Here is a 14,815-nt window from a genome sequence, read left to right on the forward strand (position 1 = left end):
ATCAGCTGCTACCACATTAGCTACAGTACCACACCACCTCATCATCTGCTACCACATTAGCTACAGTACCACACCACCTCATCATCTGCTACCACATTAGCTACAGTACCACACCACCTCATCATCTGCTACCACTTTAGCTACAGCACCACACCACCTCATCATCTGCTACCACATTAGCTACAGTACCACACCACCTCATCAGCTGCTACCACGTTAGCTACATTACCACAACACATCATCAGCTGCTACCACGTTAGCTACAGTACCACACCACCTCAGCAGCTGCTACCACGTTAGCTACAGTACCACACCACCTCATCAGCTGCTACCACGTTAGCTACAGTACCACACCACCTCATCAGCTGCTACCACGTTAGCTACAGTACCACACCACCTCATCAGCTGCTACCACGTTAGCTACAGTACCACAACACCTCATCAGCTGCTACCACGTTAGCTACAGTACCACACCACCTCATCAGCTGCTACCACATTAGCTACAGTACCACACCACCTCATCATCTGCTACCACATTAGCTACAGTACCACACCACCTCATCATCTGCTACCACATTAGCTACAGTACCACACCACCTCATCATCTGCTACCACATTAGCTACAGTACCACACCACCTCATAATCTGCTACCACGTTAGCTACAGTACCACACCACCTCATCAGCTGCTACCACATTAGCTACAGTACCACACCACCTCATCATCTGCTACCACATTAGCTACAGTACCACACCACCTCATCAGCTGCTACCACATTAATTACAGTACCACACCACCTCATCAGCTGCTACCACATTAGCTACAGTACCACACCACCTCATCAGCTGCTACCACGTTAGCTACAGTACCACACCACCTCATCAGCTGCTACCACATTAGCTACAGTACCACACCACCTCATCAGCTGCTACCACGTTAGCTACAGTACCACACCACCTCATCATCTGCTACCACATTAGCTACAGTACCACACCACCTCATCAGCTGCTACCACGTTAGCTACAGTACCACACCACCTCATCATCTGCTACCACATTAGCTACAGTACCACACCACCTCATCAGCTGCTACCACGTTAGCTACAGTACCACACCACCTCATCATCTGCTACCACATTAGCTACAGTACCACACCAAGTGAAATCACTACAACACTTAACAAAGAACTGCAGTCAGTTTTAGAATGGATGGCAAGGAATAAGTTAGTCCTAAATAAATAACTTTAAATAACTAAAAGCATTGTATTTGGGACAAATCATTCACTAAACCCTAAACCTCACCTAAGTCTTGTAATGAATAATGTGGGAATTGAGCAGGTTGAGGTGTCTAAACTGATTGGAGTAACCCTGGATTGTAAATGGTCCTGATAAAAACGTATTGTACGTTAGCTAAAATGGGGAGAAGTCTGTCCTTAATAAAGCACTGCCCTGCCTTCTTAACAACGCTATCATCAAGGCAGGTCCTACAGGCCCTAGTTTCTACCTTATTAACAACACTATCAACAAGGCAGGTCCTACAGGCCCTAGTTTCTACCTTCTTAACAACACTATCAACAAGGCAGGTCCTACAGGCCCTAGTTTCTACCTTCTTAACAACACTATCAACAAGGCAGGTCCTACAGGACCTAGTTTCTACCTTCTTAACAACACTATCAACAAGGCAGGTCCTACAGGCCCTAGTTTCTACCTTCTTAACAACACTATCTACAAGGCAGGTCCTACAGGCCCTAGTTTCTACCTTCTTAACAACACTATCAACAAGGCAGGTCCTACAGGCCCTAGTTTCTACCTTCTTAACAACGCTATCATCAAGGCAGGTCCTACAGGCCCTAGGTTTTTCACACCTAGACTACTGTTCAGTAGTGTGGTCAGGTGCCTCACAGAACAGGGCAGCATGTTGGCTCAGAACAGGGCAGCATGTCTGGCCCTTAAATGTACACAGAGAGCTAACATTAATAATATGCATGTTAATCTCTCCTGGCTCAAAGTAGAGGAGAGATTAACTTCATCACTACTGGTTTTTGTGAGAAGTATTGACATGTTGAATGCACTGAGCTGTCTGTTTAAACTACTAGCACACAGCTCAGACACCCATTCATACCCCACAAGACAAGCCACCAGGGTTTCACAGTCCCCAGGTCCAGAGCAGACTATGGGAGGTACACAGTACTACATAGAGCCATGACTACATGGAACTCTATTCCACAGTACTACATAGAGCCATGACTACATGGAACTCTATTCCACAGTACTACATAGAGTCATGACTACATGGAACTCTATTCCACCGTACTACATAGAGCCATGACTACATGGAACTCTATTCCACTGTACTACATAGAGCCATGACTACATGGAACTCTATTCCACCGTACTACATAGAGCCATGACTACATGGAACTCTATTCCACCGTACTACATAGAGCCATGACTACATGGAACTCTATTCCACCGTACTACATAGAGCCATGACTACACGGAACTCTATTCCACAGTACTACATAGAGCCATGACTACATGGAACTCTATTCCACCGTACTACATAGAGCCATGACTACATGGAACTCTATTCCACAGTACTCTACATAGAGCCATGACTACATGGAACTCTATTCCACAGTACTACATAGAGCCATGACTACATGGAACTCTATTCCACAGTACTCTACATAGAGCCATGACTACATGGAACTCTATTCCACAGTACTACATAGAGCCATGACAACATGGAACTCTATTCCACAGTACTACATAGAGCCATGACAACATGGAACTCTATTCCACAGTACTCTACATAGAGCCATGACTACATGGAACTCTATTCCACAGTACTACATAGAGCCATGACAACATGGAACTCTATTCCACAGTACTACATAGAGCCATGACTACATGGAACTCTATTCCACATCAGGTAACGGGTACAAGCAGTAAAATTAGATTTGGGACTGTGAAGAGACACACGCAGGCACAGACACGCGTATACACGCACACATGGGTTTTGTATTGAAGATATACAGTGCTTTTGGTATTCAGAACCCTTGACTTTTTCATATTTTATTACGTTACAGCCTTATTACCCTCATCAATCTACACACATTACCCCATAATGACAAAACAAAACATGTTTTTTTTATTATTTTTTGCTAATTTATAAAACAACAATTAAAAACGGAAATATCACATTTACATAAGTATTCAGACCCTTTACTCAGTACTTTGTTGAAGAACCTTTGGCAGCAATTACAGCCTTGAGTCTTCTTGGGTAAGACAAGCTTGGCACACCTGTATTTGGGGAGTTTCTCCCATTCTTCTCTGCAGATCCTCTCAAGCTCTGTCAGGTTGGATGGGGAGTGTTGCTGCACAACCATTTTCAGATCTCTCTTTCAGCTCCAGGAAGAGTCTTGGTGGTTCCAAACTTCTTCAATTTAAGAATGATGGAGGTGACTGTGTTCTTGGGGACCTGCAATGCTGCGGAAATGTTTTGGTACCCTTCCCCAGATCTGTGCCTCGACACAATCCTGTCTTGGAGCTCTACGGACAATTCCTTCAACCTCATGGCTTGGTTTTTGCTCTGACATGCACTGTCAACTGAGGGACCTTATATAAACAACTAGTTTACCAGGAACTAGTTGGGATCCATAATAAATGTCAGGAAGAGTAGCTGCTTCCTTGCCAGGAACTAGTGGGGATCCATAATAAATCCCAGGAAGAGTAGTTGCTTCCTTGCCAGGAACTAGTGGGGATCCATAATAAATCCCAGGAAGAGTAGCTGCTTCCTTGCCAGGAACTAGTGGGGATCCATAATAAATCCCAGGAAGAATAGCTGCTTCCTTGCCAGGAACTAGTGGGGATCCATAATAAATCCCAGGAAGAGTAGCTGCTTCCTTGCCAGGAACTAGTGGGGATCCATAATAAATCCCAGGAAGAGTAGCTGCTTCCTTGCCAGGAACTAGTGGGGATCCATAATAAATCCCAGGAAGAGTAGCTGCTTCCTTGCCAGGAACTAGTGGGGATCCATAATAAATCCCAGGAAGAGTAGCTGCTTCCTTGCCAGGAACTAGTGGGGATCCATAATAAATCCCAGGAAGAGTAGCTGCTTCCTTGCCAGGAACTAGTGGGGATCCATAATAAATCCCAGGAAGAGTAGCTGCTTCCTTGCCAGGAACTAGTGGGGATCCATAATAAATCCCAGGAAGAGTAGCTGCTTCCTTGCCAGGAACTAGTGGGGATCCATAATAAATCCCAGGAAGAGTAGCTGCTTCCTTGCCAGGAACTAGTGGGGATCCATAATAAATCCCAGGAAGAATAGCTGCTTCCTTGCCAGGAACTAGTGGGGATCCATAATAAATCCCAGGAAGAATAGCTGCTTCCTTGCCAGGAACTAGTGGGGATCCATAATAAATCCCAGGAAGAGTAGCTGCTTCCTTGCCAGGAACTAGTGGGGATCCATAATAAATCCCAGGAAGAGTAGCTGCTTCCTTGCCAGGAACTAGTGGGGATCCATAATAAATCCCAGGAAGAGTAGCTGCTTCCTGAAGCCTTTTTCATCTCAATTTAAAATAATTTCTGGGTTGCAATTATTTACCTGTGATTGAAAATAAACAAATATAACCGTTAATTAACATAAACACATTTAGCATCTCCTGGCTTCCACACATGCAGTGTAAGCGATCTCGTCCTCCTCTTCTGAGGAGGAGTAGCGAGAAGGATCGGAGGACCAAAATGCAGCGTGGTAAGTGTCCATAATTTAATGAAGCAAAATGAATACTGAACAAAAACAAATAAGCAACAAACGAACAGTCCCGTGAGGTGAATGACAAACACTCAACAGGAAATAAACACCCACGAAACCCAGGTGGGAAAAGGCTACCTAAGTATGATTCTCAATCAGAGACAACTAACGACACCTGCCTCTGATTGAGAACCATACGAGGCCGAACACAAAAACCAACATAGACTGCCCACCCCAACTCACGCCCTGACCATAATAAAACAAAGACAAAACAAAGGAACTAAGGTCAGAACGTGACAGCAGACCTTTGGAACATCTACATTTTAAAAAGTCTAAGACATCCATGTAATATAGTCTACACCATCACAATAAATCCATGTAATATAATCTAAACCATCACAATAAATCCATGTAATATAGTCTACACCATCACAATAAATCCATGTAATATAGTCTAAACCATCACAATAAATCCATGTAATATAGTCTAAACCATCACAATAAATCCATGTAATATAGTCTACACCATCACAATAAATCCATGTAATATAGTCTAAACCATCACAATAAATCCATGTAATATAGTCTAAACCATCACAATAAATCCATGTAATATAGTCTAAACCATCACAATAAATCCATTATTTATTTTAGACAGGTCTAAAGAAACATGATATGAAGAAAATGTAGATTTTTCAGATGAACAGAATAGCATCCTCTGAGTTGTCCTTATGTTAGGTACTGATTTGGCTATAACATATGGCTGTGGGCTACATTAGTTCATCTAACAGACAAGATTTGCTTCAAATTCTGTGGCATTATGTTATAGTATGAAGAATACAATTGAACAAAGCTGAATAAAATATATATTTTCTCCAACCGATTTGAAGGAGTTCACACATTCGGCTGTTCTGTGTTGAGAGGTTAACAAAGATACAGGACCTCCTTTAATACTCTTCATTCAGAGTTATTCATGTAACTTTAGTTGTTCTATAAACGTTGGGCTTTGTGTTTTGATTTGTAATACGTTGTAAGGCTGCATGTTACGACTCTAATGATGATTTGATGAAAGCTGTACCCACTTCATCAGTCTCTCACTCACAATTTGCCAACACTAGATAATGCCTAGAATTCCATAGCGTCATCCCCTTTGTGTGGTCATAATGCCCCCTAAAAAAACACATGCCTTTTGCGGCCTTTGTGGCCATTGCATTCTTCTCACTGAGTGCTGAGTGCTCCACCTCTCACTCACATGGCTCACCATCATGTGATCAGGTTTTTCCTTACAGACTACAAGTGAAGACAGACACTTCGGGGATACAACTGAGCGCGTCCTTATTCCAATTCCGAGGTGCATATTGAAGATATTGGAAGAACTGTCCACATTTACTTTTCGTCAGCCAACAAGATGAGTAGTCCTAACGAACAGCAAAAGCACTAGCCTATGTCAATCTATCCCCATAGTACAAAAGTCGACCTATTCTGTGCAATAAATAAATATTCCAAACATAGTCTGGGACAGTTGTGGGATGCGATAGAGCCCATATTAAAAGAACCACTAGCATTAAAAAAATAAATTACGCAATGTTGCTGACACAACAGATCAGAACATTTACTTTAAAATGTTGATAAACGATGAGGCTATTTCTTCACATTATAATTGCAGCAATGCACACATGTTATTAGGCTATAAGCACAGCAATGCACACATGCTATTAGGCTATAAGCACAGCAATGCACACATGTTATTAGGCTATAAGCACAGCAATGCACACATGTTATTAGGCTATAAGCACAGCAATGCACACATGTTATTAGGCTATAAGCACAGCAATGCACACATGCTATTAGGCTATAAGCACAGCAATGCACACATGTTATTAGGCTATAAGCACAGCAATGCACACATGCTATTAGGCTATAAGCACAGCAATGCACACATGTTATTAGGCTATTAGCACAGCAATGCACACATGTTATTAGGCTATAAGCACAGCAATGCACACATGTTATTAGGCTATTAGCACAGCAATGCACACATGTTATTAGGCTATTAGCACAGCAATGCACACATGTTATTAGGCTATTAGCACAGCAATGCACACATGTTATTAGGCTATAAGCACAGCAATGCACACATGCTATTAGGCTATAAGCACAGCAATGCACACATGTTATTAGGCTATTAGCACAGCAATGCACACATGTTATTAGGCTATAAGCACAGCAATGCACACATGTTATTAGGCTATAAGCACAGCAATGCACACATGCTATTAGGCTATAAGCACAGCAATGCACACATGTTATTAGGCTATAAGCACAGCAATGCACACATGTTATTAGGCTATAAGCACAGCAATGCACACATGTTATTAGGCTATAAGCGTGAACGTTCCATTAACGGAAACACACCATTATCAAAAGTGACCATCAATGTGATTATGAAGGTAATGCTTTTATGATAAAGGTGCATTATTTATGGAGAAAATTATCTTCCCCAAACGTGAAACTCATGCGCTGCGTATGTTTGCCAGTTAGGCTCTACATCCTTTGTAAAGCAGATTAATGTGCTTAATGTCATCTATGTAAGTGGAATTTGACTCGTGACCGCTGGCGTGGCGGTAATACGGTCACCGCAACAGCCCTGGTCTGAACTCCATCCCAGCACAACAGCCCTGGTCTGAACTCCATCCCACCGCAACAGCCCTGGTCTGAACTCCATCCCACCACAACAGCCCTGGTCTGAACTCCATCCCACCTCAACAGCCCTGGTCTGAACTCCATCCCACCACAACAGCCCTGGTCTGAACTCCATCCCACCACAACAGCCCTGGTCTGAACTCCATCCCACCACAACAGCCCTGGTCTGAACTCCATCCCACCACAACAGCCCTGGTCTGAACTCCATCCCACCACAACAGCCCTGGTCTGAACTCCATCCCACCACAACAGCCCTGGTCTGATCTCCATCCCACCACAACAGGCAGAAATGTCAGGCAGCTCTTACATTTCATTATCATCATTTATACAATTTCAGAGTATTATTCCAACTTTATAGTTTGCAAATATAAAATATCAGACAAATCACATTAAGTACGTCTTTCTTTATTTAATCTTTATTTAACTAGGCAAGTCAGTTAAGAACAGTGGGTTAACTGCCTTGTTCAGGGGCAGAACGGCAGATTTGTACCTTGTCAGCGCAGGGATTTGATCTAGCAACCTTTCAGTTACTGGCCCAATGCTCTAACCACTAGGCTACCTGTCGCCCCAGGTATTTAAAACCCTTCATGGCTTATCTCATTATTCTAGTTGTCAGGGTCATTGAGATGAAAGAGGATGTTCTCATCTCCTCCTCCGTTTGTCTTGTCTGTCCATTGGTCTTCTGGCAGTGAGTGTGTGTGTGTCATCAGTGTAATAATCAGTCAGTTATCTTAGTCTAGCCCCACTGGAGTGGAGGGAGACAGGGATGGACGCTGGGAGACGGATGAAGGGATGGATGGAGGGAGGGAGGGATGGATGGAGGGAGCGAGAGATGGATGGATGAAGGGATGGATGGATGGAGGGAGGGAGGGAGGGAGGGAGGGAGGGAGGGAGGGAGGGAGGGAGGGAGGGAGGGAGGGAGGGAGGGAGGGAGGGAGGGAGGGAGGGAGGGAGGGAGGGAGGGAGGGAGGGATGGATAGAGGGAGAGATGGATGGATGGAGGGAGGGATGGATAGAGGGAGAGATGGATGGAGGGAGGGATGGATAGAGGGAGAGATGGATGGAGAAGGACAGATGGACGGCAGCAGGCCATAGATGGTTAGAGTGGGTGTGAAGGTGTGAGCCAGTCACTTCATCAGGAAAGAAGGGAGGAAGGGAGGGAATCAACCAATAGATGAGAGGAGAGCAGGAGCTCGCTAACTGGCTATATTTTAACCCTCATTTTGCATCAGAATCAAAGATGCTAAATAGCTGTAATAATATACAGTACGTTGTCTTTGGTCCCAAGATGGCTGATGTACTGCCCATTTACTTGGCTAATCAAACACCGCCTTGACTAGAGGATCTGCTGCTACACTATGAAGCAGTCCTATTATTTGTGGATGGAAAGCGTGATGATATGTGTACAATGAGCTACCTGAGTTGATATGTAGGCTATAGACTGATCTACCTGTTGATATGTAGGCTATAGACTGATCTACCTGAGTTGATATGTAGGCTATAGACTGATCTACCTGAGTTGATATGTAGGCTATAGACTGATCTACCTGAGTTGATATGTAGGCTATAGACTGATCTACCTGTTGATATGTAGGCTATAGACTGATCTACCTGTTGATATGTAGGCTATAGACTGATCTACCTGTTGATACGTAGGCTATAGACTGATCTACCTGAGGAGGAAATGGTTCTATATTGTGAGACACATTCATGCAGACGTGTGGCTCATGTCTCCTCCCAGAGATCTTGGATACTTTTGATATGTACAGCAGATCACATGACAAGAGGGAGACATGTGCACACCTAGATGGGTTTATAAGTGTGATGAGCCCAGGTGGCATCCTGAAACTGTCACATGGTGTGGGGTAATGCCTGTAATATCAACATGTTTCAAGCAGACCACCATATTCCCTGTGCCCAAGGAAGTGAATGTATCCTGCCTAAATGACTTCAGCCCCATAGCACTCACATTAGTAGCCATGAAGGCCTTTGAAAGGCTGGTCATGGCTCACATCAACACCATCATGCTGGAAACCCTAGACCCACTCCAATTTGCATACTGTCCCAACAGATACACAGATGACGCAATCTCATTTGCACTCCACACTGCTCTCTCCCACCTGTACAAAAGGAACACCTATGTGAGAATGTTGTTCTTTGACTACAGCTCAGCGTTCAACACCATAGTGCCCACAACACTCATCATTAAGCTAACGACCCCGCTTATCCTCAACCCTGGGGCCCCTCAGGGGTGTGTGCAGGGGTGTGTGCTGATCACTAACAACGATGAGACAGCCTATAGGGAGGAGGTTAGAGACCTGTCAGTGTGGTGCCAGGACAACAACCTCTACCTCAATGTGATCAAGACAAAGGAGCTGATTGTGGACTACAGGAAAAGGAGGGCAGAACAGGCCCCCATTAACATCGACAAGGCTGTAGTGGAGCGGGTCGAGAGTTTCAAGTACCTTGGTGTCCACATCACCAACAAACTATCATGGTCCAAACACACCAAGACAGTTGTGAAGAGGGCACGACAACACATTTTACCCCTCAGGAGACTGAAAAGATTTAGCATGGGTCTCCAGACCCTCAAATTGTTCTACAGCTGCACCATCGAAAGCATCCTGACCGGTTGCATCACCACCTGGTATGGCAACTGCTTGACATCTGACCATAAGGCGCTACAGAGGGTAGTGCGTACGGCCCAGTACATCACTGAGGCCAAGCTTCCTGACATCCAGGACCTCTATACCAGGCAGTGTCAGAGGAAGGCCCTAAAAATGGTCAAATACAAGTCACCCAAGTATTGTCTTCTCTTGAGAGCCATGTCTGCGGACCTGAGTTCTTGGTTGGTGAGCGGACCCCAGACCTCATAACCATAAAGGGCAATGGGTTCAATAACTGATTCAAGTATTTTTAGACAGATACTAATTGGTATGTTGAAATTTTATGTTCCTTTTGATGGCATGGAATGCCCTTCTTGCCTTGTCTCTTTCTCTCGCTCTCACTGAGTTTATAATGAGGATACATTGAGGGAAATATGACTTGTCTGACCTTTCCTTAGTTGGCTCAGCCAGATACATTGAGCTACATTAGCAATGCAGTCTACTGAATATAATATATTAACATCACACTGTGATCATTTAGGGAACACTTTTAGGGTTGCACATTTTGGGGGATGTTCTAGGGTGGAAACTTTTCGTGTGAATTTAAGGGAATATATGGGAATTAACGGAAATATATACACATTAATATTAATACCATTTAAATGTAGATGTTTTTTTGCATTGTTTATATTTACCATATCATATGGAGACTGAAACATAAACATTTGACCTAATCTGTCACACCCTGACCATAGTTTGCTTTGTATGTTTCTATGTTTTGTTGGGTCAGGGTGTGATCTGAGTGGGCATTCTATGTTGTGTGTCTAGTTTGTCTGTTTCTGTGTTTGGCCTGATATGGTTCTCAATCAGAGGAAGGTGTTAGTCATTGTCTCTGATTGGGAACCATATTTAGGTAGCCTGTTTGGTGTTGGGTTTTGTGGGTGATTGTTTCCTGTGTCAGTGTTTGTGTCACACGGGACTGTTTCGGGTTTACATGTTTTTGTAGTTTATTCATGTATAGTTTTCTTATTAAAAACAAACATGAATTTCATCCACGCTGCATTTTGGTCCTCCTCTCCTTTGACGGAAGAACCCCATTACATCATCATAAGTAGACATCATTACAAATGATTAAATCCTTCCTAAAGAAATATAAAAATACGATTTTGTCACGAATTGAACATTAATTAAATGAGTTGACTCTTCACCAGAGTCTGCACCCGCATGCCCGACTAGCATCACCACCCTGGATGGTTCCGACCTAGAATATGTGGACATCTATAAGTACCTAGGTGTCTGGCTAGACTGCAAACTCTCCTTCCAGACTCATATCAAACATCTCCAATCGAAAATCAAATCAAGAGTCGGCTTTCTATTCCACAACAAAGCCTCCTTCACTCACGCCGCCAAGCTTACCCTAGTAAAACTGACTATCCTACCGATCCTCGACTTCGGCGATGTCGTCTACAAAATGGCTTCCAACACTCTACTCAGCAAACTGGATGCAGTCTATCACAGTGCCATCTGTTTTGTCACTAAAGCACCTTATACCACCCACCACTGTGACTTGTATGCTCTAGTCGGCTGGCTCTCGCTACATATTCGTCGCCAGACCCACTGGCTCCAGGTCATCTACAAGTCCATGCTAGGTAAAGCTCCGCCTTATCTCAGCTCACTGGTCACGATGGCAACACCCATCCGTAGCACGCGCTCCAGCAGGTGTATCTCACTGATCATCCCTAAAGCAAACACCTCATTTGGCCGCCTTTCGTTCCAGTACTCTGCTGCCTGTGACTGGAACGAATTGCAAAAATCGCTGAAGTTGGAGACTTTTATCTCCCTCACCAACTTCAAACATCAGCTATCTGAGCAGCTATCCGATCGCTGCAGCTGTACATAGTCTATTGGTAATAGCCCACCCATTTTCACCTACCTCATCCCCATACTGTTTTTATTTATTTTATTTTCTGCTCTTTTGCACACCAATATCTCTACCTGTACATGACCATCTGATCATTTATCACTCCAGTGTTAATCTGCAAAATTGTAATTATTCGCCTACCTCCTCATGCCTTTTGCACACATTGTATATAGACTCCCCCTTTGTTTTCTACTGTGTTATTGACTTGTAAATTGTTTACTCCAGCCCTTGCTTGGAAGTGTACTTCGCCAGACTGCCAAGAACCTTGCCCTCATCCAGGCCAAGGTGGGGAGACACGGTAGTGATGACACCATAGGCCTTGTTGATCTCAGCACCAGACAGGATGCTCTTGCCAGCGTACTTGGGGTTCAACATGTACGCTGTGGCGTTTATGGGCTTCAGGCAGAAGTCTTCACGCTTTTTGATGTATTACAGAACTGAAGTTTCCTCTGCTTGGAGCAACAGTGAAGTGGGCAGGGCAGTACGGATTTCTTCTCCTACATCTGCAAGCAGAGTCTGAACATCAGACAGGATGGCATTGTCTCCCTCAATCCGTGCAATGGCTACTGCTATAGGTTTCAGGAGTTTCAGGCTGCTTACCACTCTCTCCCAAAATACATCATCCAGGAGGATCCTCTTGATTGGGCTGTCCATATTGGCAGACTGTGATATGGCCATTTCTTGGAGAAGCTCCTTCCCCTCCAGGAGACTGTCAAACATGATGACATCACCACCCCAACGGGTGTTGCTGAGCAGCTTCAATGTGGTGCTCTTATTCTTCTCACTTTGCTTGGTGAGGTAGATTGCTGCTATAACTTGATTACCCTTCACATACCCAACCATTTCCTTGGCTCTCTTGTAGAGTGTATCCATTGTTTTCAGTGCCATGGTGTCCTTGAAGATCAGATTCAATGCATGAGCAGCACAGCCAATGGGTGTGATGTGAGGGTAGGACTCCACTTTAGACCAAGCAGTCTTCATGTTCGCAGCATTGTCTGTCACCAGTGCAAATACCTTCTGTGGTGCAAGGTCATTAATGACTGAGACCAGTGTGTCTGTTGTCCCTTGTGTCCATGTTCTTGTAGAATCCTGGTTGAGTGGTGGAGATGGTGTAGTTAATTATTCCTTGGCCACGAACATTCGACCGCCCATCAGAGATGATTGCAATACAGTCTGCTTTCTCTATGATTGTATTGACCTTCACTTGAACTCTGCTGAACTCTGCATCCAGCAAATGAGTAGCTAAAGCATTTCTGGTTGGAGGGGTGTATGCTGGGCGAAGAATGTTCAGAAATCTCTTCCAATACACATTGCCTGTGAGCATCAACTAACAGAAATTGTTAACAAGTTAGAAATGATTTAAACACACTTTGCAGTAGGCTACTATTTACTAGTTAACAAAACATCATGTATGCCATAAAAAATATATTCACCCCACCCAGTATTGTAATCAAAACTTACCAGAAAGCATGTAGTCCTTGGCTCAGACAGTGTAATAGTGTGGGCTCAATAGCATCTCGTTAGTGTGCAAGATCTTGAGAATCAGCTGTACATGTGATGGGAGAGTGCACTGTGCGCGCAGAGGCTTGCAATTCTATTGAATTGGGGATTAGTTTAACCACAATGTGCCACACGACCTCGAACTAGATGAAAAAGAAACGCACACCTATTTAGGCAAGGTGCTGGCTAGAGGTGCTGGCTAGAGGTGCTGGCTAGCAGAGTAGAACACCTATTTAGGCGAGGTGCTGGCTAGCAGAGTAGAACACCTATTTAGACGAGGTGCTGGCTAGCAGAGTAGAACACCTATTTAGGCGAGGTGCTGGCTAGCAGAGTAGAACACCTATTTAGACGAGGTGCTGGCTGGCAGAGTAGAACACCTATTTAGGCGAGGTGCTGGCTAGCGGAGTAGAACACCTATTAAGGCGAGGTGCTGGCTAGCAGAATAGAACACCTATTAAGACGAGGTGCTGGCTAGCAGAGTAGAACACCTATTAAGACGAGGTGCTGGCTAGCAGAGTAGAACACCTATTAAGACGAGGTGCTGGCTAGCGGAGTAGAACACCTATTAAGACGAGGTGCTGGCTAGCGGAGTAGAACACCTATTAAGACGAGGTGCTGGCTAGCAGAGTAGAACACCTATTAAGACGAGGTGCTGGCTAGCAGAGTAGAACACCTATTAAGACGAGGTGCTGGCTAGCAGAGTAGAACACCTATTAAGACGAGGTGCTGGCTAGCGGAGTAGAACACCTATTAAGACGAGGTGCTGGCTAGCAGAGTAGAACACCTATTAAGACGAGGTGCTGGCTAGCGGAGTAGAACACCTATTAAGACGAGGTGCTGGCTAGCAGAGTAGAACACCTATTAAGACGAGGTGCTGGCTAGCAGAGTAGAACACCTATTAAGACGAGGTGCTGGCTAGCGGAGTAGAACACCTATTAAGACGAGGTGCTGGCTAGCGGAGTAGAACACCTATTAAGACGAGGTGCTGGCTAGCAGAGTAGAACACCTATTAAGACGAGGTGCTGGCTAGCGGAGTAGAACACCTATTAAGACGAGGTGCTGGCTAGCGGAGTAGAACACCTATTAAGACGAGGTGCTGGCTAGCAGAGTAGAACACCTATTAAGACGAGGTGCTGGCTAGCGGAGTAGAACACCTATTAAGACAAGGTGCTGGCTAGCGGAGTAGAACACCTATTAAGATGAGGTGCTGGCTAGCGGAGTAGAACACCTATTAAGACGAGGTGCTGGCTAGCAGAGTAGAACACCTATTAAGACGAGGTGCTGGCTAGCAGAGTAGAACACCTATTAAGACGAGGTGCTGGCTAGCGGAG

This window comes from Oncorhynchus kisutch, linkage group LG5 (genome assembly GCF_002021735.2).
Source record: "Oncorhynchus kisutch isolate 150728-3 linkage group LG5, Okis_V2, whole genome shotgun sequence".
NCBI lineage: Eukaryota > Metazoa > Chordata > Actinopteri > Salmoniformes > Salmonidae > Oncorhynchus > Oncorhynchus kisutch.